The sequence below is a fragment of the Pogoniulus pusillus genome, chromosome 20 (assembly GCF_015220805.1).
Source record: "Pogoniulus pusillus isolate bPogPus1 chromosome 20, bPogPus1.pri, whole genome shotgun sequence".
Taxonomy (NCBI): Eukaryota; Metazoa; Chordata; class Aves; order Piciformes; family Lybiidae; genus Pogoniulus; species Pogoniulus pusillus.
In genome coordinates, this window is record NC_087283.1 from 11,633,715 (window position 1) to 11,660,852 (window position 27,138).

A 27,138-nucleotide genomic window follows, 5' to 3' on the forward strand; every position below is an offset into this window, starting at 1 on the left:
GCAGGTCAAGCAGCACCTGCTGTGTGCCTAAGCCAGGTAACAACTCCTGACTACTGATAGCTGGGTCTCAGCCCTGAGCCCACAGTGACATGCAGTTACCTTCATACAGCACCCATCTACACCACAGCACTGTTGCTCAGCTGTGGGGCCAGGCAGACAGAGCAGGGCTGAGCCCTGCCAGTCAACATCTTGAGTGAGACAAGCAGGAAGACACTCCCCAAACTCTTCTCCATTTGTTGAATCAAATAATTGTGAGGACCTTGTGTGAAAGGTCCTTTGTTAATTGTGTTATAGTTTGCATGTATCTCAGATGAGATGATCAGAGGATGCTGTAGCTTGGGACTAGAGGGGTTTTGTGCCCAAAGAAGGCAGCTGTGGTGCCTGCATTCATGCCATGGTTCATGGCTACTCACCCTGCTCTGTGCCCAGCACTGTCCTGCCCATGCATCAAGGCCAGAGGAAGACCAGGGCTGACAAGGACCCCTAGAAAGAGCCAGGGGGAGAACACTGGGGCAGATGCTGCAGAGTCAGAGCCTGTTAATTCCTACCCAACCCAGCCCTGCTGAGCAACATCTGCATGTACCAGAAGATGACACGGTGATGAATGGAGGACCAAAGTCTCTTTTATTGCTTCCCCTGCACACAGGCATTTTCTCTCTTTTTTCTAAGGGACTGTCAGGCTGCTGGATGCAGGAATTCATGTGATTTGTTCTGCAGCCATTTCTCCTTTCTCTCCTGTAATAGAATCTGCAGAAATAATTTAAAGAGCTGAAGGTAATTTAGTATCTTCTTTGCTTCTCACCCCATACTTCCTATGAGTTCACCAGGTACCCTCTAGATGAACTAATCCTACTGTAAAATATTATTTTTAGGCTTTATTCATCTAATTTATTAACTGTCTGCAGCTTTATTTACCACATTCTGGATTAACTCTGAGACCAGTTACTATTCAGAGCTGCTGCTTGCTTCATTGCTGTCTTTCAGTCTGTTTATCTTTTCTTTATACAGGAGGGGCTCAAACATATACAAACTGTCCTGAGGCTTAGCAGATATCCCAGGGAATCACACGGCTGCATCTCATCTTCTCTAATAATTAGTTGCTGTCTTGGACCATGAGGTGGGTTGGTAACTGCCTCAACAGCAGAGTTCAGAGAGCTGTGACCAGCAGCGCAGAGTCCAGTTGGAAGCCCGTGGTCAGTGATGTTGCCCAGGGACCAGTACTGGGTCCAGTTTTGTTCAGTCTCTTCATCAGTGACCTGGATGAGGGGATTGAGTATACCCTCAGCAGGTTCTCTGATGATACAAAAGCGGGGGTGGAGGCTGACACACCAAAAGGCTGTGCTGCCATCCAATGAGATCTGGACAGGCTGGAGAGCCAGACGAAGATGAACCTCATGAAGTCCCATACGGACAAGTGCAAAGTCCTGCATCTGGGAAGGAGTAACAGCAAGCACCAGTACGGACTAGAGGTTGTCCTGCTGGAAAACAGCTCAATGGAGCTTGAAGTCCTCGGGGTCTGCAAGTTATCCATGGGACAGCAATGTGCCCTTGTGGCCAAGAGGGCCAACAGCATCCTGGGATGCTTTAAGAAAAGTGTATCCACCAACAGGTCTAGGGAGGTTCTCGTTCCCCTCTACCCTGCCCTAGTGACATCCACCTTGAGTACTCTGTCCCGTTTTGGGCTCCCTATTTCAAGAGAGACAGGCATCTACTGGAGAGAGTCCAACAGAAAGCTATGAGGATGACTGCGGGACTTGAACATCTCTCCTATGAAGAAAGACTGAAAGAACTTGGGCTGTTTGGCCTTGAGAAGGCTGAGAGGGGATCTTATTAACTACAAATAGCTGAGAAGTGTGTGTCAAAATGAAGGTGCCAGTCTCTTACCAGTGGCACCCAGTGACAGGACAAGGAACAATGGACACAAGCTAGAACACAGGAGGTTCCACATCAACAAGAAGAGATGGTTTTATGGTGAGGGTGATGGAACGCTGGAACAGGCTGCCCAGAGAGATTGTGGACTCTCCTTCTCTGCACACTTTCAAAACCCATTTGGATGTGCTCCTGTGCAGCCTGATCTAGGTGGCCCTTACCTTGCCAGGAGGGCCAGACTAGATGATCTCTAAAGGTCAGTTCCAACCCCTAATAGTCTGTTATTCTGCTTCATGCCACTGCTCCCAAGGAAGCAGAAGGAAAATACTGTGTTAGTAGTTTAATAGTTGACCTTACAATTTCTAATCTCACCCCAAATGCAAGAGCATTGAGGAGATGAAGTTGCTGTAATTCATCTCAGCTGACAGCCAGCCCCAAGCACCTACCTGTGACTATGGCCAGACCTGATACCACAGCTGATTCTGAGTAGAAAAGCTTTAGTGCTGCTGTATGAGCCATCTGAGAAAGGCAGCAGCACTTCTCTGTGGCTTAAGAAGGCACTTGTAATGGTCTAGAGGCTTTTTAGGTGGTCAGGAGAGCCGAGAGTCTACCTGAGGACAGTGCAATGGACACCTGGCCCATGCCACGGATCCTACACTCTACCAGAAGGCCAGCAACAGCCACATCTAGGTAAAAGTCGCCCATTCTGTGCAGTACCAGTCAGGAACAAAGCATTTCCTGTTAGCAAAGGGGGAGGGGTAGTGGTGTTTGGTTTACTTTCTTTTTTTCCCCTTTACTTTCAGAGGGTGGTACCACTGAAGCATAAGGGCTGGTGGTGTTGGCATTAAAGTAGTTAATGTGAGAGTCTAATTCTGCCCTCCTGAATGCAGTACCTATCCTCACTATTATTCTGTTCTTTTGCTTCACCAGTTGTATATTGTCTAATTGTGATTTACTGCATATTTTTCACATAAATTACTTTAATGGACTCTTTGTCTGGGCTACATTGCACGGTAGAGAGTGCTACAAGGTGTCATAGGAACAAGGTTATAGAACAGATTGAAAAGACTACAAACTATTGTGTGAGTTGAGGAATAGCTGGTGCTGGAAGGACGCAGACATGTAAGGGGCAGAGGTAAGGGCTGGGTGTACAGCCTTGACTCCAAGACATTCTTCATCTTGAGTGTTTAACTGTGCAACCTTGCTGTATTTGTAACAGAGTCCTTTCTAATGGAGTTTGAGATGATTTTGTCCAAAACAAACTGAAATGCTGAAGCTTCGCCAGACCTGCCTGTCCTGCATAACTGAGTTCAGTGCTGCCTCACCCCTGCACACTGCCAGCTCCTTTGGCCACCCTGCAGGGTCCCTGCCACAGCCCACTATGACACCGTGTGAAGCTGTCGCAGCTGTTTGCATAAGCTCCACAACAGGCTCCACCCGAAAGACTCTGCTCAGCAACAGCACACCTGTGCACCTTCTGGCAGGTGGATTAGCAGCACACGTGAGACTATGCACCCAGCACCCTGCTGTGGGGAGAGAAGGCACGTGGAGTATAATCAAGCCAGCAAAAAGCCTGGCAGCTGTCAGGGTTTTCTCTCCAACTGCTCCAGCACTTGCTGCCTGCTCCCTGTCCTCGGTTCCTTGCTCTCCTGGCCACTGGTACCTCTAGAGCTGCTAAGTCTTGCAGATGGACTCAATCATGTCTTGGTGGACAAGGCTCCTTTAGCACCAGAAGAAGGAGGGAGCTTTGCTACTTGAACTGCTGTTGGAGAGCTCAGGCTTAACAAGCTTTCCAAGCCCATGGCTTGGGAACAACCCTGGAACTACCCCAAGAGGCCATTCGCCCGGGAAAGCTGCTGAGGAACATGGCTTGGTGTGCTTTCCACAGCTTGCCAGCACCACCTCTGCCCTGCCTGGGGTCGGACCTGCTGGTTTGCACACCTGCAAGCTCATCACGCCTCAGTAAGGGGCCACTGTGGCACCGCATGACAAAGAGCCAGCATTGTGTGTCATCTGAGTGCTGCAGCAGGTGGGTTTGCATCGCCTGCTCACCAGTTCTGGCAGTTCGCTGTGGTTACCCTTACAGGAGAGTGTGTGACAGGCTGGGGGAGGTGCGGCTCCTACTGACAGCCTGCTTGATGGCTCTCCAGGAAAGAGTTTTGATGCATTGTCCTGGCATCCTGCCACTTCTCCCTGGTCGGGGTCTATTTTATTAGCATTTCCAAGATGGCAGATCTAGAAGATGAGAATGGAAGTATCCTCTTGATTCATTGACTGCAGTGCATCACTTACTAGGAAGCAATTGCAGTTTCAAGCCTAGGCTCAATTCCAAACTGTGATGGCTCTTAGTCTATTAGTTGCAACAGAATAACCTAGAAGTTGGCCTCTGGTGGGCTTCCTCACACCTGGCTCAGACACCAAAGGTTCAACATAATGTGCTGGTTTGACCATAGAACAGGGCAACTGGTGGTGTATTTCTGCAGACTTCTTTGAATTCATTTGTCCTTGAAGAGAACCAAAAGGCTCTTCCCTGACTGAGGCATTAGCAGATGTCCCTGACCACCTCAACCAGCTTACTAAAACAGTCTGAATATTGTACACTCATAAATGCCCAGCCAAAGCCAAGTTGCCTAAAGGCTTGTTCTGCTTTTCAGTGTGCCTAATTTCACATTTTTGACCCTGGTATATGTCAGCTGAAGGAGCAGTAAGAGGAAAAAAAAGAACCCACAACTTTTTTTTTCAATGTAAGAAAGTTTCTGGCTAGAAAATTGTTAGAAAGTGATGAGTGATGGGGAAGAGTTGTAGTGGAAATTGAAATGAAATACGATGTAAAGCACAGAGCCCAGCAGTGGCCATAGTTGTGCTCTGACCACCACAGTACTCTGCTTTCTTGATGTCTTACAGGATTTCAAACATTAGAACGACATCCTACTTTTAAAAGGAATTGGGAACTGAACTTCCACTCCTAATACAGCACCACACTGTGACCCCACTTATGCTGTCTTCTGTTTGAGCCACATACAGGAATATCTTATATTTAAGCTTCTCAATATTTTTCATGTGGTGGTCCATTGAACCTGGGTCTTTTGGCCTTATTACTGAGCTACATAAAACAACAAACAAACAAACAAACAAACAAAAAAACCCCAACAACAACAACCAACCAAAAAAAAAAACCCAACCCAGACCCAACCAGAAGTTTCTTCTGCAGCAGGAACTGTCTTGTTATTTCACGAGCATCTTGAACGCCCGAGGCAAGCAGGATTAGAGAAGGATTATTGTGCATGCGCACACAGCTTACAAAGCTGCTTTGATTACACAGTCCAAAAAAAAAGAAGGATATTAAATTTTTATTACAAAAATATTTGCTTTTCTTCATTCCTTTTCAAACAGAAAACTAAGTTCCAAGCGTTCTCTCGCTTTGCGGTCACACTTCAGCTTCAAAGAAGGAAAAGGAAGTGACTTTTCATTGCTGTTCTTCTTTACTAAGCTCACAGCCCAGTGCTTTTGTCTTTTTCCCAGTTCCATCACTGCAAGCTGTCCCATGGACAAGCAAGACTTCATCCTGCTAAGGAGCTATAGCTGGGAGTAACTGCTGCTCCACTGGAATTTCACTGACCCTAAGTCACTCCCTGCTTCCCTGTCCAGAGCACTGGGACAGCTCTGCAGCTCCTTGTCTCACTATTTAATATTTGTAAATTTGTAATCTCTTTTTTCTCTTTTGCCTAGGGCAGTTGGATTTTCTCTGTAGTCCTGTGAACAAATGCCTGATCACGCAGGTTTCCCAGCTCCAAAGCTTGGCTTATACTCCACCTGTGCTAAAAGCATCTTTTCCATTCACCTTTCCATTTCTAAAACTGGCTGCTTCTCTTAAAAGGAAGAGCAAGCCAACTACAGCATCTGATGGGGTTGGATGCTTTCCTCTATCTAGAATTAGATCTATGTATGGCTTACAGGCAGCAGTAACTCCTTCAGCTGCTTGTAAGAGACATAAAACAAGTGCCTGCCTTGATAGCTCTGGCTTGTTTTATAGCTTGTGACATGAAGCTGGCAAGGCAATTTGGTGCAGGACCTAGGAGGGCTGCTTTCCAGCAGTTGCCCTCAGGAGAGCCACTACCATGAGACACTGAAGGACAGTTTCTTATATGATCTGGGACACCCAAATCATCGTGATGTTTGGGTTTTTTCCTCCCGTGGCTTCTCTGCAGGACAGAGGACACAAGCCTTGCTGTTCTCCAGACGACTCTTAGGTTGCAGACACTCAGCTGCGTGCTACCTAGACCTTCGGTCCTCTTGCTTCAGTGTCCGGCCAAGGTAAGGTCCCAGGAGGGTGGGGTAGTGTTTTTTGATGTTTGGTTGGTTTTCTTTTTTAAGCCCGCTTTCTCTTAATGAGGAAAAGACTGGAAGCAGGAGCGGCTGGGCTCTCTCTAGGGACAATCATGCCCGTTCTTGACCGCAACAACGGGACAGTTTGCGCCGTCTCTGCTTCAGGCTCCAAGGTGGGAGCAGTGGCGTGACGAGCTGCTCCCTTCCGCCCTTTCACAGCCTGCAGCAGATTTTACCTCTTCCCCTAACGAATGGGACATCATTCGGGCAGGTTCCCCAGCGTCTGGGCGTTTCCAGAAAGGGTCAGGGATCTAGCCGGTCGCATCCCGCCCCGCTGCTTAACGGGCAGGGCCTGGAGGGAGCCCTGCTGCCCTTCTGAGGACTCACTGAGGTCGCATTGATCGTCAGACACGGTGGTACCGAACGGGCAGTGAGCTGGGGCGCAGGCTGGGCCCGGAGAAGCGGCACAGCACGGCCCCAGCCCTCGGCCCCTGCCCGTGCCCGTGCCCGTGCCCGTGCCCGTGCCCGTGCCCGTGCCCGTGCCCGTGCCCGTGCCCGACCCTTCCCCACGGCAACCCGACGCCCGTCGCATCCGCCGAGCTCGGCTAAGAGCCCCGCCTCCCCTCCTCTGGTGTCCAATCGCCGGCAGGCATGGGCGGGAGCTGCGCTCCTGTTGGGCACTGCTTAAGTTAATCAACTCCCCCTAGCTGCAGTGGGATCGCGAGGCCTTCCGCACGGGAAGGTGTTCTCACAGGCAGTGTCATTCGGGTTCTGATTGGCTAGCTGGGCCCTCGGGGTGGGGTTTCGTCTCTCCCTCCTCGTGATTGGGCAGCAGCGGCGTCAATACGGCGCGGGGCGGGGGCAAGGCTTGGCGGTTCCGTTCGAACGGCGGTGCGTGGTGGGCGCTTGTGAGCAGTCGGAGCCACCAGGTGCGGGAGCCGGGACCGCAGCCGCCACGTGAGTGGGACGGGACGGGACGGGACGGGACCGGACCGGACCGGACCGGGGCACGGGCTACCAGGTATTGGGCTACTAGGTCAGGGCTCGCGACTGGGTCTGCTTCTATTCTTGAGTCGACGTCGGCCCCGGCCTCGCTGGGGACTTAGTACTGCCCTCCGAAGGGTCTGTGCCGGCTGGGCCCCGGCGCAGAGTGGGGGCGGCAGGTGGGCAGTGCTCAGTTGTGCTCCCTCTGTACAGTCCGGGTGAGGGCTGATGGACCGAGCCGACTCTGTCTAATACCGTCTTCTCGCCTTCCTTCTCCCCGGGCAGGCTGGAGGGGTCTGGGTTCCGGTCTTGGGTGCCTCCTGCACGGGCAAGCTCCGGGGTAGGCTGCGCTCCTGCTGGGGACCTCTCTGTCACCGTTCAGGGAAAGGCGGTGGTACCACTGCACAGTTCATCGGCAGGGCAGAGAGGCTCTGTACTGCCAGGACCTGGAGAAATCTACTCGCCAAACTGCGTTCGTGCCTGGCTGAATTACTCCTAATCCAGGAAGCCGCCTATAGGAAAGCGTGGCCTGGTCGCCAGCACCTCTGGCAGAGGGCTAATGGACGCAGTGCACGGTAAGCCCAACTATTTCTGCGGTGGTGACTGGTTTCAGCAGCTGGGTGCAAAACTCCTTCTCTAGGCAGGCTGTGGTGTAAAGATACTGGGAACCACGAGCTAGTCTGCTTTGTTGGTCAAAAGAGATCAAATCTATTAAAAGCTGTTATTGCAGTCCTTCAGGGATGGAGATATGGTCTGAAATACTAATCTGTTAAAAGCTGAAGTGCTAAATGAGATGAAGTCCTGCTCACATTGGTCATATCTGGCCACTTTAACTCAGGACTTCAGTTTGATTTTTACATCACTATGAGACAGCAGAAGAGTTGCCTTTACTGAATCAAGCTCTAAGGGGAAAAAAAAGGTGAGACTCTTATTAAGAGAACTAAACGCACGGTTCTATAAATTTTAGCCCTATTCCTTGTGTCTAGAAGGTGCTCCTAGGCCCACTGGTTGTGTTTAACTGAAATGAGAAGAAAACTGTATGTCTTTTGCACTGAGTAGAACAGGATGCTGTTGAACATCAGCTGGTTTTGTTTCTAAGAGGAAACTACAACATATATGTTCCTGTTAAATTGCCTCCCAGAAAACATGCCAGTCTTTATTTCACTCTTGTCAGTTACATGGCTTAAAGCTAGGTGTGAAATCCCATGGTGAATGATCAGATAGGGTTGGTAAGTACACTGTGGGGACCCCAAGCCTGTTCAGTTACTGATACTTAGACGCTGCTCCTTGCCACTGGCTGTCGTCAGAGAGCTGGAGTCCCTGAGTCCCTGTGTCGCAGAGTAGCAGTCCTGGCCAGTCCTCATCTTCAGAGGTGGCCTCGGATTTTGCAGATTTGCTCTCAAAATAATATTCACCAGTGTGCAAGGCACACTTGAACGCTGCATGTTTATCTGAATGCAGCCTGCCATATCTCATTCTGACTGGATTTTGGTCTGAATTACCAGTTGGACTGTCTAGCAGAGTCATGCTCTTCGTGGGTAACCTGGGTAGTTCGCTAAGGAGACTCCTTTGTACCTGGCTGATGTTTAATAATGAACACAGGACAGATATAAGCAGGTTTGGATTGTGGTATTCTGTCAGAGATAATTTATTTTTCTGTAATGTAAATTGTTTTGCTTATGTTCAGTTTATGTATCTTTAAAGCAAAAAAAATACTATGATTTTTACATTCTAGATGGGACTGCTGTGACTGGGAAGCCGTAGAGCAGCTCTCTCATACCTGGAAGTCACAGGGGCCATGGCTGCTGTTGTGTTGTAGAACCAAATAGGTAAGAGATTAGTAGCCCTTTAAACTGTTATTCACTGTAATTCATTTCAGTTTTTAGAGTCTCACATTTTTTCTGTCTCCTTTCTAGTCAGCTATCCTTTCTTTATTTTTTTGCCTTTGTTTTCATCAGGAATTGGGTCTTTTAATTTGCTTATACCCATGACATAGACTTTGAAAAAGTTGTTGAGATCTTGATACTATCCATAAGTTCTTTAGAGAGTGAAATAAAGTTATTTTCCTGCTGCCACTGCTCTGTTAACATTGATTAAATCCCATAGATACTCCCTCACCCATGAATGTGGGCTGACACAAATTGTTCCCTTTCCTGTTGGTATTTATGACTAAAGTAAGGCTGTAAGGTGATGCTAAATCCATCCAGGGAGTCCATGCTCACCTTGTACTTGAGCAGAACAAATGCAATTGTCATTGTTCTCACCTGTTTTGTAGGGCTGCAGCAATTGAGAAAGATAGGATGATTTGTAGATCCTATCCTGGGTCTCAAAGTGAGGAAAGGGCAGGTGGGTTTTCCCACTTCTGAAAATCAGAACCATTATGTGCAATCCTTTGATTCCTCAGTCATCATATTTGTAAGGAGTATTTCCTGGGGAAAATATGTGGGTTAGAGTGACAATGACTGGTGGAGGCAATGAGACGTTTGGCTTAATTTTTGTATCACTTCTCTTGTGAGTATTATAAAGTGGAGCTGGGAAAAATGGAGGAAACTGCCTTATTATAAGCATAAAGACAAGTGACTGTATCTTGGCCAGTGTTCCTGATTTTTCCAGTAAGCTGTCTGCTGCACGGAGGTGTATAACCCTAATGGCTTGTTGTATGCCATTAAAAGGTATTGTACGCTCATAAAAGAATGACATTTTGATCAATGCTGTTAAAAGAATTACTGTCTTGACACAGAAAAGCTTTCCTGCTGCAAGTTTAAAAATATGCCTTTAAAAGCTTTTTATTGAATACCTTTGCATCCCTCAGAAATGTGCTATTCTGGCACAGGGCTGCTCTGAAGTATTCTGTGTTGTAACTTAAATGCAAGACCTTCTGTTTACCATCAGAAGGGAGTGAGGCAGGCAGGTGTATTCACTTAACTACTGCCATGGGGAGGAAGAAAAAGCACCTTGAGCTGCTTGCATGCAGTCTAAAAATAAGAAGCCCTCGTTTTTAGAGTTCAAAATCACTTGAAAGCTATTTGTTTTTGTTTTGCCATCGATTCCTCACTGTCCCTCCAGTTTTGTTTGAGTGTCCCCTTGGGTTTGAAGCTGTATATTGATGTTGGAGGGAGGCAGGTGGCAAATGGGGAAAACCACAAACATCTTCATTGTAGCTGGATCCTGTCTGGCAGGCAGGCTGCATTGAGAGAAACTTGCTTTGGAGATGTCAAGGTGGTCCTGTTGTGGTAATGCTTCTCCTAGCAGAGATCTCCTGTTGGTGTTATTAAAAGGTATTGCATCAGAGCTATTGTTTAGTTGCAGCTGCTGCAGTAATGTACCTGGCTTGATGGAGCTGTTCAATATGGTTCAGCTGTGGCTGTTGCTCACAGCTGCTGTTGGGTGGGAACCCGAGGAATCCCATCCTTGGGTCTGATGGGTGATGGAGGTCACCTGTCTCCCTGCTCAGAACTTGCAACAGGCTTTGATGCCTCTGACCATGTTAAAACCCTGAACTGGGAGTCAGGGGTGTAATCCCTCAGGTGTGTTGTGCTCTTTACATGTCCTCTTGCATTCATGTGTTCTTTGAGTAGGTGTTTAGCTGCGTCTGAGATATTAAAGACAATGTCACGCAAAGATGGAGGGATTTGCTGAAAGACCATGGTGGAATGGGTTTAGATACAGAGAGATTCTAGGCAAATGGATGTTCTGCCTGCATTTGGCATGCTTCCTGTGCTGGGATTGTCGGCAGTGGGGTGGGATCAAAGCTTGCTAGGTAGGTTTTGTAACAGCATTGTGTGATATTTCTGTGTGTCAGATGAAATAAGCTGCAAAACTCAGAGGTAGAAATTAATTTCTGAGAGAAGCTAAATGTTTCATTGTACCATATGTGAGTAGCTCCTCTTAAGCATAGCTTTGTGGAATACAAGATTTCTTTCAGGAAAAGGGAATGTTAATGCTCTGTGTTAGCTGCAAAGGCAAGGTTCAAAAGAAGGAGTAGGAGAGCTTGAATCTATGTTATTGGCATGTGAGAATGTTACTTGGAGAACCATAATTAGTTAAGATGTGCACTGTGTACCATCAGATCTGCTTCCTAAATGTCTTTCAGATGCTGGAGTTTTGTCCAATTTAACTTTTAAGGAAGGCAGGAGAAGCCAAAATGCTTCCTTTGTTTCAACTGAAATTTGGGTAGCATTCTAAGGGAGAGTTTTGTTTTAAATATGTGAGTTTATATTGAAATGAACTTGCTAAAGCTGATGTCAAACAATTTTCAAAGTAGTCCTCTTTGCTCTACGAGTTCTGTTAAGGGTGTGGGAACAAGGTCAATGACATCAAGAGCAAAGGCTGACATACAGCAGGGAACTTGAATGTGGTAGGTGCTTGGTAACTTCAGAAACTCACTCAGAGGTGCTAACAGAAACCTGAAATGTGTGAAAGAACACAAGGGTGTCTCTTGCTTTGTGTTCTGCAGCATAGTTTCATAGAATGTCCAGGGACCTTGAAAGATCATCTAGTCCAACCCCCCTGCCAGAGCAGGACCACCTATACCAGATCAGAGGAATGCATCTAGGCAGGCCTTGAATATCTCCAGAGAGGGGGACTCCACAACTTCCTGTGGCCAGCCTGTTCCAGTGTTTTGTCAGCCTCACAGTGAAAAAAATCCTCTTCATGTTTAAATGAAACCTGTGCCTCAGCTTCCACCCATTGTCCCTTATCTTGTCACTGGGCATCACCAAGAAGAACCTGGCTTCATCCTCCTGCACATATTTATAAATATGGCTTCCCAGCAGTGGTTCCAGTTCATTTTCCCATTTTGAGCCAAGATTGAGGCAACTGGCACTTCGGTAACCCTTGGCAGTAGCTCCTTGGATAATTACTTAGTTCTGAAGTCCTTCTACCTTCTTCAGGAGGAGCTATGTATCTGTGCCTCTAGCTCAGGTGTTGCATGTTCTTTCCCCTTATGGTTTAGGTCAGTCACCAACCCACACAAAGGAGTATATTCTTGATCTATCTGTTTCCTGTGGTCTATTTTGATTTGTTATTTCTCCCGAGGCTTCTATTTGCATCCATGTGCTGTGGCAAAAAGCAGAAGAGGTTGGTGCCTCACAGAGTAACCGTTCCCCCGTACCCCGACTTGTCCTCAGCTGAAGAGGGAGAGAAAGCACAGCCACCAGGGTCATCTTCTTGTTTATTGCCTACACCAGCCTCCTGGGTCCCCTTTGCTGTCTGTACAGCATGTGGCCCTTCCTGCCACCAGCTGTTGTCTACTGTTTTCCGACTAAGCCTTGCTTGTGTAATTTCAGCTTTGGAGGAAATATGAAAGTAAAATTATCCTCATAGTCCTGTTTACCCACAGTATATCACTGAAGCTCCCTACAAACATTTTTCTACACTGACCTTTTAGAATATCTGCTATAAGAAGAGGCTTCCAACCCATAAGTGTCTTAGACATGTTTTCTTACATTTAGCTATATTAAAAACTATGATCTTTGCTTGACTCTTTACCAGGCAAACTAAATGGCTTTCATCACTCTAATCTGTAAATTTATTCAGTAATCATTTTTTGTGGCTTTCTTCAGAGCATAGACAAAACTGAATAATATAGGGTCAAGCTGTTGAAGGTGGGATAAAAGAAACTGTTCTCTTTTGTGTTGATATTTAATTGATGTAAGATGGAAACATTTAGTGTTTGTCTTCAACTGCAATTATGTTTTGAGACCTATCAGTCTCTAGCCCACTTGATGTGTCATGTTGATTCTCAGTTTCTTAATCAAATGTCATTTTGCATCAAATCAAATGCCTTGCAAAAATCTGCTATATCTGTTATTAATTAGCAATAAACCTATAATGCAAAATCAAGCTAGCCCAGGAATGTGTTCTCTGAAAATGTGTCATTAACTTCTCTACTCCATTTCTTTCTGGTTAGTCTTGTATTGGTTGTTCTGTTACTTTGAGATCAGTGCCAGACAGACAAGATTATAGTTACTCAAGTGGCCAGAATTAACTAAAAATGCTGTTATTGTTTCTGTCCTCTCAAATATCCCATGTTTTCCAAAGGATGCTAAAAATGAGCACTCATGGTTCAAACAGCTCTTTAGACAAGGTCTCTTCTTCTAATCACCATGGAAATTGAATCTGAGGTCTTAACTCTTTCCTGTTTGACCTAGTTCAAGCTACTCAATTTGTAAATGTCCTAGCAGAGTTGTATGACTTCCTGTGGGACTTCAGCTTGCATTAATCCTTTATCAGTGTGATGTTTCCTGAAGGTCCACTGCTCAGCAGGCCAGAGAGGCAATATTAAATGGTTGGTTTTGACCTTGAAGGCCTTGTTGCTGATTTTGGCATCTGTGGCTAGATGAAGGTGGAACAGAAACTGAGGGTCTAAATCTCTTTGGGCTGTTTTAGGTGAACTGCATTGCTTTGGTCTGTAATTGATTCATATTTCACTGTTAATCTTTACTGCTGTGAAACACAGAAATTCAACAAACTTTTACAGCTAAAGTGAAATCTATAGAAATTGATCATGCAAGTAAAGAATTGTAATCAATCCACCTGGCACAGAGGCTAATTGATGCCAATATCTGGATCATACAGTTCTCGGATGTCTGATTGAGTTGCATTAGGAGATCTGGTAGGAGTAGATCTTCAGGCAGTAGATGAATGTGATCCATTTCTGCATAATCACTTTCAAAATTGAGCTTATGTGTTGTCCTGTGTCTATGGCTGGCTTTCAGTTGGCATGTCTATAAAGCATGTAAGGATGCTTCCTTTATATGCACAAGATAAATATGAGAAGGATAAAATGAGAACAATAACTGAAGGTTTTGTCTTACAGTAGGAGAAGTAAAGGATGTAAAATGGTGTCCATTCATGGAAACACTTATGGAAATTGGTGACACACCTGAAATACAAATGATTGATACCTGTTGAATGTCTCTTGGGAATAACTAGATCGCTAAAACCATCAATAGCAGACAAGGGAGGTATATTTTTTACTGCTTGAAGTCATGAGAAACACCTTTATACTTGTGAAAAGGGCATATCTCAATTCTGGAAAGCTCTTGCAGAGGTTTTCTTACATCGTACTAAAGTTTTTTTGCTCCTAACTGATTTATTCCATCTCAAAGTAAGGTATGCTTTCAAGTGCAGAACTCTGATTGCAGTAGAAGGTAATTTTCTTGTTCAGGGTCTTGCCTGAGGAATAGTGTGTAGGGGGATGCTTTAGTGAATCACATGTTGAGAAGAGATCTAGTTCATTACACTTGCCTTGTATTTTTAGCAGTGCAGTTTGTAGGATGTTTTCTTTGTAGCTCTAGTGTTTGGGCTATGGGGATTTCAGATCTTTCAGAGGAGAAAAAGATAGCTTCAAATTCAGTTCAGAGTCTGATATTTGTTTTATTAGTGGAAATTTTTGTCTCCTGTGTTTTCCCCCTTCTGGATAACCTTTTCTTGTCATCTAAGAAATTAATTTCTTTGTTGGAATCACTGCAAGTAAACTTGATAGCAGGAGTGCTGTTATTGAAGCAGCTTACACAGTGATTTGCTAAGTACAGCCTCTTCATATAATGTGAAGCAGAAGTCGATTTATTGACCACTACTGGGATTTCAGGAATCTGTTGAACTACCTGGTTTTTATCCTTCTCTCATAAAACTCACGATTGAATGTCCTTTTCCTGATACCCTCTTGGAAAGGATTCCCTTTGATATGCAGTCGTACAGCAAGAGCAGTCTTTCTGTTTGCTGCTTCTTTCTCTACCATGGAGTTGGGCTTTTTAATGAAGTGTGTATAAGGTCATTTAATGTGGCTTATGAGACATCAGCCTCTTAAAGGTTTTTCCTAAAAGACTTTCCCATGCCAAGAGGACTCTGTCACCTGTCCAGGCTGTCAAACATTGGCTCTGGGACTATGCTGCCAGTCCTTCGCATAGAGCATATTTCAGTTAGAGCAAAATATTACAGAACAAACCCAGCTCTACTGTGGGCTTATTTGGGCTTATATGTTGCTTATTTGGCTGGATACCTCTGTAAAACAGAATCTGCTCCTTTTCTGAAGAACCAAGACAATACTGAAGTATATAATTTGATGAGTTTGTTCTACTTGCGGTATATTCATCATGCTTTTCATAGATATCTGCAAACATTCTTCTCTAATGGTGCATTTTAGGAATGAAAAGTATTTGGTCTCCCTCTGGTAATCTGTTAAAACATAGGCATCCAAGTGAGCTGTACAAAATGGGTTATTGAGTCTCAGGATGAAAGGAGAATGGTTTCTGTTAAGTCATTTTTGTTGCTTTAGGTTTTATACTAATACCTGGAGACTTGGGGTGTGGGGGTGGTGTTTGATTCAACAGGCACTAATGGAGGAATCATTTTGTCTCAAGTTCATCTGCTGGATCTCTGACAGCTCTTCCTAGCCCTTGCTGCATACAGGGCTGATGGTCCTGGGGGTGGAAACTGGAACACTTATAGGTTATGGTCTGCAGTAAGGAAGGCCTCAACTTTAGGTGCATTTATCTCCTGTGAGAGACTAGAAAGAGTGCAGAAAACTTGCAATTCAGAAACAGGCTCCTGCCAGGTTGTAGAGTGCGATTGCCATCCACGTGGCTACCTTATTTTTGTTTCCAAAACACTTTTTCTATGTATCATCTGGGCAGGAGCTCTGATCTCGGAAGGTCAGAAGCTGGGACGTGAATTGTCTGCGCAGCTCTGCTTTGGGTTAAATATTGAAGTTCCCTCTGCATGCTTAGGTGTGCCAGGCAGAGCCCCAGGCTCCCTGTTTTTCACTAATGCTCTGTCAGAGTGCTATCCTCTTCAGAGAGATTGAAATGAGTAATAGTCTTTCGACACTATTGGCAAGTGGCTTTCACGGTCCATGGCGGATCTAATGAACTACAGCTGCCTGGCTGGAAAATCCTGCTTTTGATTGTCTGAAAGGACTTCTGGAAGTCTCTGCTTGGGTTTGCCTATCTTAAGGATTTTTGAATTATTTTTTTTTTTCCTCACCGAGGTAGATGGAGAAAGCACTCTTGGAAATTCCTTCCTAATTGACATTCATAAATGTCAAGTTTAGAACATGCTGCTTTGCACAGGAAAATATCTTTGCAGAGTTGACACACATTGCAGTCTTGAAAATGGAAATAGTGGAAGGTGCCCATCTGAGGACAGCAGGTGTGTAAGGTGGCTTCTGTGCTCTCCACAAAGATCCCATGTAAGCAAATATCTAATACTTCATTTTCCTTAAGTGTGGTATGACAGAGGCCTCTCTTAGTAGTTAGTACATGTACAAGCAGTGGTGCTGCCCACCTGGAACACAGCACATGGGGATTGTCTGTATGTCAGGCTTGGGATCTGTAACTGCGATGGGTTTTCACAGCAGCTCAACAATCAGTGTGCATCCAGTATGCTGCGTTGGCCACCTTGTTAAAACTATTTAAGTGTCTCAAGAAGAGGTGGGTTGTGTTTTGTAGGAGATGTTTTGTAGGGTTAATTTGGAGGGGGGGTAGTGTTTTTTTTGTTTGGTGGGGGGGTTGTTGGGTATTTTGGGGGGTGTTGGGTTTTTTTGGGTGGGTTGTTTTGGGTTTTGGGGGGGGTGTGGAGTTTTTTTGTTTGGGGCGTGTGTGTTTGTTTAAAAAAAACAACCTTAACATAAATTTCTCTGTGAAAGGCAGGAAATAATTTTACATACTTAGGTTTTCGAGCAATAAATTTATTAAAACACACACACCTCCCCTATTCCTTCACATCCTCACCTATAATACTGTCTGTTCTGCCTGCCAACTGAAAAGCTTTTATTTTGATGGACTATAACTTGCCTGTAACTAGTACTGGTTTGAGTTGCACATTATTGCACTTCAGCTTTATTTTCAGGCTGGATAATCACAGCAGCTTGTAAGTGGAACTAGGCTGGTGTGGACTTCTGCAACTGCTGATGCTGATCCTTACAGTAAAGAACAGTGTTAGTATATTTCTATTTAGTTTTTGGGTTCATATCCACTCTGTTTTGCTCCTATTTACAGAACTTTCTCACTGTGCTTTATGCCCTACCTTAGGGATATCAGCTAGCCTAAGATGATATGGAGCTCTGGTTGGAATAACCTGAGATCTGCAACCCTCAGCTCACAGGCAGGAGTGCAGGTAGGGAGTTGGAATGTAGCAGAGGAGCCAGCTGTTCCTTCCAGATGTTCTCCATCCCAGGACAGAACACCCACTCTACCCCATTTCAGCAGTCTACCTGGAGGGGGCCTGGGCTGATGAGCTGCTAGAAGATTCCTGATGAAGCATAGATGCTAGCTGGCAGACTGCTTCTTGCTTACCTGGATTTTTGTGGTTTCATTGTTAAAAACAATTTGTCAGTGGAAATGGGTAATAATTCACAGCATTAAAGCTTGGATCAGGGCAAGCCCTAGCACTGCAGTGGCAGGGCTGATGCGAATGTGATTGGCTTCTGCTGTTTGCAGTAGGGATTCTCACTATGCTTTTACTGTTTTCTAGGTAAAACATATGTATGTATACATCTCAGGTATATGGTCTCCCCTTCTGCATTTGCATTATGAGAAAATATAGTTTTCTTCTCCTCCTCTCTGTTTTCAATCACATTTTGTCTACCAAGTAGTTATCTAAAGAGAAAAAAATGAGCCCAAAATGGTGAGTGAGCCAGAGACTGTGCTGTGCATCTTTGTGGTTCAGGCACCACAATGCAGCTTCTTCACTCTGTCTTTAATTAAACTTGGGTTTTTCTGTTGTTGTAGCTGGAAGCAGTGTGCTGACACAACTCACTCTTGTATAGAACAGATTAAAATGTCAATGTTTTAATGTTCTCATCTGTGGGAAAAAGAAAATAGTTATAAATAAAACTTTAAAAAGAGACTGTTCTATGGAAAAGGTTTGTGTGCAAGATGGAAAATCACAATTAAAGATACAGAGTCCCATTTAATATGAAGTGTCTGAAGGCCTGAAAAGACTGGAAGGATGCAATCTCTTCAGGAAATAGGCTATTTTGGGCCCTGTCAGTTTGGAATCATTACCAATTTACTGTATTTTTAATTCTGTTTCCATTACATTTGTTGCACAGTGTCCATGCATCAGCTGATCCACCCAAAAGGTGACCCTTTAAGAAGGAGAAGAATGAAGGATGGTCAAAAGGTAGTGTTGTCCTTGATGCAACATGACCACCTTCTAGAGTAGGAAGTTGTATTTCCTGCAGAAGAAATGGTCAGAAGACTAAAACTAGTGCCAAGAATAAAACCACTGCCTTCTGCCAGTTTGTTCTCTTGGCAGTTCAAGAGGTGCCAGTGAGCCCTTGGAGCAGTACAGCTCCTTTCACTTGGCTTTGCTGGGCCATTAGCCCATGTTCTGGAAGCCTTGATCCCTCACCACCACAGTGAATCTCTTGAGTCATGGCTTTTGGGGTGATCAGTCAAGCTCATTTTGATATCACAAAATACTGCCTCTGAGAGGGAGCACAAGTCAGGTACAGAGGACATCAGGGATTGTTCCCTATCTCCTGATATCTTAATCTCTTTAACCTGTGGAAGCAATGGATTTACCGTGGGGTAACCAGGTGAATGGAGAAGGTTGTCTGCTGGACTGGGGTTAGGCTGACAGCTTAATTGCCTACTTTGGAAAAATGCTGCTTTTCTTCAGAAAGTGCCTCCCAGACCTTATTTAAAGGTTTGCTTAATTTGGGCTGCCCTTGGGGTTAACATCTGTGGAATCTGTATTTCTCTGGCAGTTGTCTCTCTTGCATGTAAATTACAGATGCTCACCAGTGCCCTTTTGGGTTGTTTCTTTCCTAAGGGGGAAAGAGGGAAGAAACAATCCACTTAAGGCAAATAAGAAGAGTTCCCACTGAAGATGTCTATGAAATGAGGGGTGCTGCATGCCCTTCCCCTTTACTTACTTTCTGTCCCACTTTTTTGCTTGAACCCATCTCCTACAGCCTTGCTGCTGTGGGATCAATTTGTTGGCAAGGGTTATTCAAACATTAGCAGAGTGCATGTTCTTACTGCTCTTGCTGGACTTGGGTGTTGAAGCCAACAATAACAGCTCTCGTGTGGGAACTGCTGCTGGGTATTTGAGTCGAGCTGTTCTTGGTGGTCTGTACTTTACTGCAGTGAAAAAAATGAGGGGTTTCTTTTCCCATAGTGTTCATTTGTGTTCCTGTTGGTCGTTGTTTATACAATCACTGTGCCTGTGGACAGCTGAAATATAGTGGAATAAATTCTTTGGGTTTCTTCACTTCCAGCTCTTGCTTTGTGCCTGCTCTTTTAAGTTTGGGAGTTTTCCCTCTGTGGCTTAATTTCTCTATCTTCCAGTTGTCATAGGTGTCTAGTGGGGAGTTGTGTTTTGTTGTTTTTTCCAAGGTAGAACTGGACTGTAGGGACACTTTCTAGGACAAATAAGGTCCAAGAGCAAACACACAGTGCCTCTGGAATGCCTTGGGGAGCTAGTAGGAGGAAGGTGGGTGTTTCAGGCTGTGCTGAGGCTGGTCACTGGGAGGGTGCTGCAGTTTCATCCTGATGCTCTCCTCAGTGAAACCAGACCATGTTTTTCCAGGAAAACTGGGCATTGAAACATTTAGTGCTGTGCTTTGTTATACCCATCCAAGTATTCGGTAACCACCACACATTCCTTGCTGGTTGTGCTTTGTTGCTTAAGTGAAAGTCCAGAATGCAGGATCCTTGTGGGAGCTGAATGGTTTGAAGCTTTCTGTAATTTTTCCTGTTACCCTCAGGGCGCTCTCTGAAAAAATTACCTCTTTGTAGGGTCTTTGGGATATGATGCAGTCCCAGATCAGACATTTCTCTATTAAATAAAAAGTACGATAAGCCTAAAAGCACTGAATTTGGTATCTCAAATCTCTAGAGGCCAATCCCAGTGTGTATTTATTTGGGCTAATTTACTGAACTATTTAGTTTCTTCTCCTGCATAAGAACCATTCCACCCCCAGCATTACTGAAGTTACTTTTGCCTCTGTGGCTGCCAGGAATGACTTGACTTTGCATGGATAATTAACTGGATTGAGTAACAGAGAAAAAACCCAACATTTTATTTCCACACAGTGGTAATAATAAATCTGTTACTACTTTTGGCTCTCCATGTTATTACCATAGTTGGGTATGTCTTAATGAGGAAGTGGCTTTCCTTTCCTAAGTTTAAATACCAGCAAGGAGCCTGGCTCCTGAACATGGGCCTGGGTGTGTGAGAAGAGGCCAGAGGGTGGCTGCTCTAAACTGGGCAGTTGGTCCTGCACACAGCTTTTTGTACTGCAAGATGTAGGCTTCCAGTCTTCTTTGCAACAAGGTGAAACTTGGGATTTTTTGATGGCAGAATCAAATCTATTCAGAGATGGAAAGCTTTGAAACTTTTTAAATTTTATAGCCAAAGTGTTGGAGGGAAGGCTTAATGCTTGTTTCTTCTCCAAGGAATTCTGAGGTGGACCCTTCCCCATGGGGATACAGCTACCTGAAGGGAGGCTGTAGCCAGGTGGGGTTTGGTCTCTACTTCCAGACAACCAGCAACAGAACAAGGGGACACAGTCTCAAGTTGTGCCAGGGTAGTTCTAGGCTGGATGTTAGGAGGAAGTTGTTGGCAGTGAGAGTGATTGGCATTGGAATGGGCTGCCCAGGGAGGTGGTGGAGTTGCTGTCCCTGGAGGTGTTAAAAGCCTGCATGAGGCACTTAGTACCATGGTCTAGTTGATTGGATTGGGCCGAGTGCTAGGTTGGACTGGATGATCTTGGAGGTCTCTTCCAACCTGGTTGATTCTATGAGCTGAAATAGACAGCTGCTGATAACTGGAGCACCCAGCAATGTGTTTTCCACAGTAACTGGGGCTGGGACCTGCTGAGCTTACCACAGAAACTGTCTCTTGAGGGAAAAAAATAAATGATTGGCAGCGGATTGGTCAGTGGAACCTGTCTTAATAACCAGAGGAAGGCAATTTGTCATCTCCTGGTGCCTTAAGTTGAATGTTCAGACCACGTGCAGCTCCTTTTATGATGAGGTTGGTCTAGCTTGTCAGCTTGTACCTGTCTTGGACTGCCAAAGAGCCCCAGAGTGTGGCTCGGCAGTCTCAGCACCATTGCCTGTTCTCTGAACAAGAGCTGAGTGTTTTGCCAACTCTCTGCCATCTTGGATTAATGTACTTGGTAACTTTGATGTGCACTGCTGTTGTGACTTTGAAAATGGACCAAACAGCCATTTTTCCTGGTTGCCCTTCAGCTGACTCCTGTCATTGTAGCAGTGAGCTCTGAAGATCCTGGAAAAGGGAAAGTAGCATAGTCTGAAGATCAGTGTGAGGAAGCTTTGGCATAGAGAGTAGCACAGTGGAAAGCTAAAAGCATCTGGGAAAGAAACAGGCAAATATCTCTGGTGGCAGTGAAAATAATGGGGGGGGTTCTTTATCTTTGCCTGTGCCTGTTACCATTTCTGCCCATCTAGCCTAGGTCCTGCCACTAAATTCCCTCTGGCCTCATCCATCTCTGCTGTTTCTTTTCCATCATCCCCTCACCACATAGTCTCCTAATTCTAGCTGCTGCTCTGTCTGCTCCTGCGAAAACTAAAACGCAAAACATTGTCAGCTGTACTCCGCAGTGATACATGGGTGGAGTGTTTTCAGGGGAAGGGGAAATTTGTAACCATGGAATTAGAGCTGTGAAAGTCTGAAGGTTGTAAAGCCAATCACCGAATTTAGAAAGGACAAAAGGAAACTGTTCCAGAAAAGCATTTAAACAATCCTTGGTGTGAAGTGCCCTTTGCCAAAAATAATTTCATTTTATTGAGTCATTCAAGTCTTGGATGGGGGGGGGGGGGAAAAGGTCAGAAAAACAAGAACTCTGAGAAACCTATGATCATGTTCCATTTGATTAAACAATTTGACTTTTTTACATAGAAACATTTGACATAATTATTTAACAAACAAAATTGCCAAATTCAATTGTCCAAAAGTGGTTGTTTTGGGGTTTTTTTTTTCAGTTTATATTTTTTTGGTGTCTGGAGTTGAATTTTTAAACCTAACTTGCAGTTTTACATCATGCCTGGAAGTGCTGGTGAAAGATGTGAAGGTCATTAAAGGGTGTGACAGTGTAAGCTATTTGAGATGCACCAAACAATGAGTATTGGCCAGCAGGAATGTTGCTGTCTTCCACCCCAGCTGCAACACAATGTTTTGATGCCAGAAGCACCTAAAATTGATACAGGTGGTGCTGAGAAAGGAAAACTTGGTAAGCATAAGTCTCTTGCTACCAACTCTTGTGCCTGGTATGTCTACAAATCTGTGCCTGCTTTCCATAAGAGAGGAAAATAAGGAAAATATTAATGTGAAGTATTGCAATCCTGAGATGTTTTTAAACCATGTCCTGGGTGTCCATGCATGGAAGAGATGATTAAAGCTGCGATGCAACAGATTGCCTCAAAGTGAGCTGGGGGGGAGAAAGTCAATACCAAAGAATGTTGTGAATCCTGAAGCTAGGTTATTGCTCTTGTGTCTTCAGTGTAATGCTTCTCCTGCTCATATTAGTTGAAAATAAAAGTGAAGTTGATGAAAGAAGTAAATCATGGAAGCTGCATTCTTACTGGATTTAGAAAGCAAATGGGGAAACTACATTTAAAATGAGGGAATGCATGAGAAAATAGAATTTGCTGAAGGAAGATAACATATTTGGGATGGGCAGGACAAGATTTGTCACTCCTGCCTGCCAGTGCTGACACTTGTGATCTAAAATGGCCTCATGGAAAACAGGGTGGATCTGTGGACTCAGTTAACAGCTGTTGTGGCTTGCAAAACAGAAGCATTCTAGGTGACATTTACTGAAGAGAGAGCCTTTGGTTTAACCATGAGATATGCAATTCTTAATTGTTTTAAATCTTTAGCACTGTAACTGGAAATGTGATCTTCCTGACTCTTTATTGTTTTTAACCATTGAGGTATCCTGTGCCAGACATGAGTACAGATAGCAGAGATAAACTTGGGATACTTGTATCTTTTTGGAGATAATAAACTCAAATCTGTAGACACTCCAAGGATAAACTTGCATCCTGAGATAAAGGAGAGTTGGGGCTTGCAAAGTGTCTTGTGTCAAGCTGTAGAAATTAGTCCAAAATCTGATACTACTAAGTGCAAGACTGAAGAATGTATATTGACACTTTTGGCATGGGATGGGCATCACAGGAACACCTTCCAGCTCTGTCACTCCCTTCAGGGGTCACAACACTTTAGTTTGACGCGTCGCAGGTACTGGAAGACTCCCAGGCTGTGGTCTGCAAACTAGTGCTGTATCCCTGGGTCAGTGGGGTGACCTGTGTTTGTTTTGATAAACAGAACCTGACAGTCTCAAACCTGTGGAATGGAGACGTTGTTAGCACTGGTCGAGTGACCTCCCCCAGGGGTGGGAAAGACAAAGTAAGAGCGTGTGCCATTTCACAGGTCTTCTCTGATGATGGAAACTTTTGTTGTACCTACAGCACTGCAGTAGATGGAATTGTCCCCATTAAACCAGTAGTCTGGCAAGCTCATTCATTTGGGTCTGGTTCTTCTTTCATGCTGTATTGCTCCTTGTGGCTGCATCTCTTACAGGCTGTTTTACATGCTAATAGCATTCAGCTTTGCCTCCTCATTGATGAGCTGGAAATGAAAGCGTTACTTGGTGACAGTAGGAGAACTAGACAAGCTGGGGATAATTCTGGTAGATTGGAAGGAGCTCATACCCATGATCTGGAAGGGAGCAGGACAAAGCTGCTTGTACATAAGTTCTTAATTTATTTTTTGTTAGTTTTTATTCTGCTTCAGGGTACTTAACAGCTATGGCATGCGTGCTTCCCATCTGCTCAGAATGAGACAAATGGAACAGTGTAGTTGCTTTCATATGTAGACCTCAGTTCAGTTACTTCAGGACTAGACAATTGAAATGAGCTGTAGCTTGACCAACATCTTGAGGCCATCTGAAGAACATCTGGAAACTGAGGTGAATTCAGAACATGATGGCCCAATTATTTAAGACTTGAATTTGACACACTGTGGTTTTCTTCACATAAGACTCTAGGGAAGACTGCACTTCTTGAGTGTTTGTGCATATCTTTGTCTTCAGCAAGCTTGTCTGGGCTTATTTAGGGACAGGGTTGGTGTTTTCATTTTTTAAATCCCAAAGCTGCTCCCTTCTCTGTGCTGTTCTTTGCCTGTTTTAGCATTGATCTGATTGTACAGTTGTTAAACTTGTTAATATGCTGAGCCTAAATGTAATCCAGCAGCAGAACGTTTTTCTTTCTCAGTGTAGTTATCCATTTACTTAGTTTCTATGTGGCCTGCAGGATTGTGTCATTGATGTACAAACCCCTGACTATGGGAGGTGTCAGAAGATGCTGGGATTCAGTCTGGGATAGCTACTTGACATCCGATATTTCTCCTAGGTGCCTGCTGCAGGTGTTACATCTTATCCCATCTTTATTACTACTAATCTTTAAGAACACAGTTTAAAATGTTCTTAATGAGTTAAGATACATGAAAATGTATGCTTTAAGAATAGGAAAATAAGGTAATTGCCTTCAGGAAAGTCAAGACTAAACCAGGGCATCACTTTGCCCTGGTATCTCTGTGGAGGTGAGGAGCAGAAGTGGTTAGCACTGGTGAGTTCCTGCAGTGTGGATGAGCCTTAGCAATGTGTGGGTGGTGTATCACCCAGTTTTAGGGATAGGACTGTGGAACACTGTCAGGGACAAGACATGGCAAACAGCAGTGGCAGCTTGAAATGAGTTAAGTGTTTCTCCATTTAGGTGGCAGGTGCAGCATATTGTGTACAGTTGTATATTAAACTTGTAAGTGGGGGAGAAAAGCAAATATGAACTGGTAACAACCAGCAAACCTCTGAATACTGCCTAACAACATGCGATGGTTTCTGGAGTTCATCTGGTTTCCTTAGGATCTGGTCCATGGCCTCCTACAAGGGCTCAACCCACCATCAATCTGTGGACTCAAATGAAATGCACTCCAGGGCGTTAGGAGAAGTGGCTGATGTTGGTGCAAGACTCTGTCCCACGGGATCAGAGCATAGCCCTGATCAGCAAATGTCATGCTAGCTACACAAAGGGCCCAAGAGCATCCATGAAACTAGAGGTCCATTAGTCTTCAGTCTCTGTAATGGAAGGAGTCCTCTCAAACTATGAAGCAGGTAACTGGGAAAAGCCAACCCAGATTTACCAAAGGTAAGTTATGCCAGACTGACCTGGTCACCTTCTACAACAAAGTAACACTTTCTGTTGTCACACAGAGAGTAGTAGATGTTGTTAACCTGGTCTTTAGCAGTGTTCAGCACTGTTTCCTGCAGTTTCCACCACTGGGAAAACACACAGACTAAGTGGGTGGCCACTTTGAGTAGGGGTAGGAAACTGGCTAACAGGCCACCCTCAGAGGGGTGGTCATCAGTGGGTTTATTCTGGTTGGCAAGTGGGATTCCCCCCTGAGATCAGTACTGAGCTACAGACTGTTCAACACTTTCATAAATGATCTGGATAGTGGGACTGAAAACACTCTTAGCAAGTTTGCTGATGACACTAAAGTGGTGGACAAAAGGGGACATGAGAAGGGAGAAGCCATCTCAGAGACCTGTACAGGCTATTAGAGTTGGGCTATAAGGACTGTATGAAGTTCAACAAAGGCAGACTCAGAGTTTGGAACCTGCATGACCTTAAACCAGAATAGGCCAGTACAGGCTGGGACCTGTGTGGCTGGGGACAGCCTTGCTGAAAGGGACCCTGGAAGTCCTTGGTGGAGAGCAAACTGAACATGAGTCAGCAATGTACTGCTGCAGCAACAAAGGCTGATCAGATCCTGGGTTGCACATGCAGGGGCTCTGCTAGCAGAGACAGATGTTGGGCTCCACCTGGAGTATCTTGTCCAGTTCTGGTTGGCACAGCTCAAGATATGAGTAGACAGAGAGGGTCCAAAGTGATGATCAAAGGGCTGAAGAACCTGCTGTATGAGAAAAGACTGAAGGAGTTAGATCTTTTCTCTCTACAGAAGAGCAGGCTTAAGGTGGACCTCACCACTGTTTTCCAATACTTAAAGAGTGGCTACAAAGAGGACTTTCCTTACAGGGAGAGGACAAGGGGCAGCAAATACAAATTGTGCTGGTAGAGGTTTCATCTTGATAGGAGAGAGAAGGTTTTTAATAATCTGTCACTAACAACCTCTCAAGGGATGTGGTGGGGTCCCCATCACTGGAGATTTTTGAGATGTAAGTGGACAAGGTTCTTGATAATCTCCTCTAGGCTTGTTTTCCCATGAAAGGTTGGACCAAGTGATCTTTGGAGGTTCTTTCCAGCGTGGACTGTTCTGTGATAATACATAGCCAAAGGAATAATCAGCCTGTTTAGAGACTGGTAGAAAATGTACAAAAGCATGTTCATAAAAAACAGAAGAGGTAAAGAACAGGATCTTCTTGTAACTGGAATCTGCTCTCATTTTCATGGCAAAACAAGTCAAGCCTCTGTGGACTTCCTAAACCAAATGAATTATGGTCTCGAATAGTAATGTGGTGTTGCTAATGATTTCATTGCTGACCACAGCTGCTGGCAGCAAGGCTAGCATTGTCATTTCATTCCTGATGTATTTCTGAGGTGTTCTGCTTATTAAATTAGTTGGCTGTTTTTACATACTGTTCAAGCTATCATCTTGAATTAATGAATTTAGGAGTGTGGATAATGCAGGTCTGTGAGCTTATGTTCTTTTTTGGGTGATGCTGGTGAGCATCACATTGTTAAAACTACTTGTTTAGATTATTTTTCTGTATTAATTCTGAGGCCTGCAGAGGGTACAGGTAAAAGTAGCTCAAGGACTAATTTGTGCTGTCTGCTTTGCTGGAGTAGCAGCTTGAACCAAGTTCTATTCTCCAGAGCCACCAATTCCAGCTGTTTGCCCCTAATGTGAATCTGAGTGAATATCTGAGTTAAGGAATGAGGACTTGATTTTCTTTTTTTTAAG

The 27,138-nt window shown here is 44.7% G+C and overlaps 1 long non-coding RNA gene across 2 annotated transcripts; it reads left to right on the forward strand.

Moving 5' to 3' along the window:
• The first annotated feature begins 2,406 nt into the window (after positions 1 to 2,406).
• Positions 2,407 to 6,673, forward strand: LOC135184445 (uncharacterized). Of its 2 annotated transcripts, XR_010306029.1 has the most exons (3): positions 2,407 to 2,559; positions 6,078 to 6,183; positions 6,415 to 6,673. It is a non-coding gene; the product is annotated as an uncharacterized LOC135184445 (long non-coding RNA). The 2 variants fall into 2 exon arrangements; XR_010306030.1 differs by lacking the exons at positions 6,078 to 6,183; positions 6,415 to 6,673 and adding an exon at positions 4,774 to 4,968.
• The last annotated feature ends 20,465 nt before the right edge of the window (positions 6,674 to 27,138 follow it).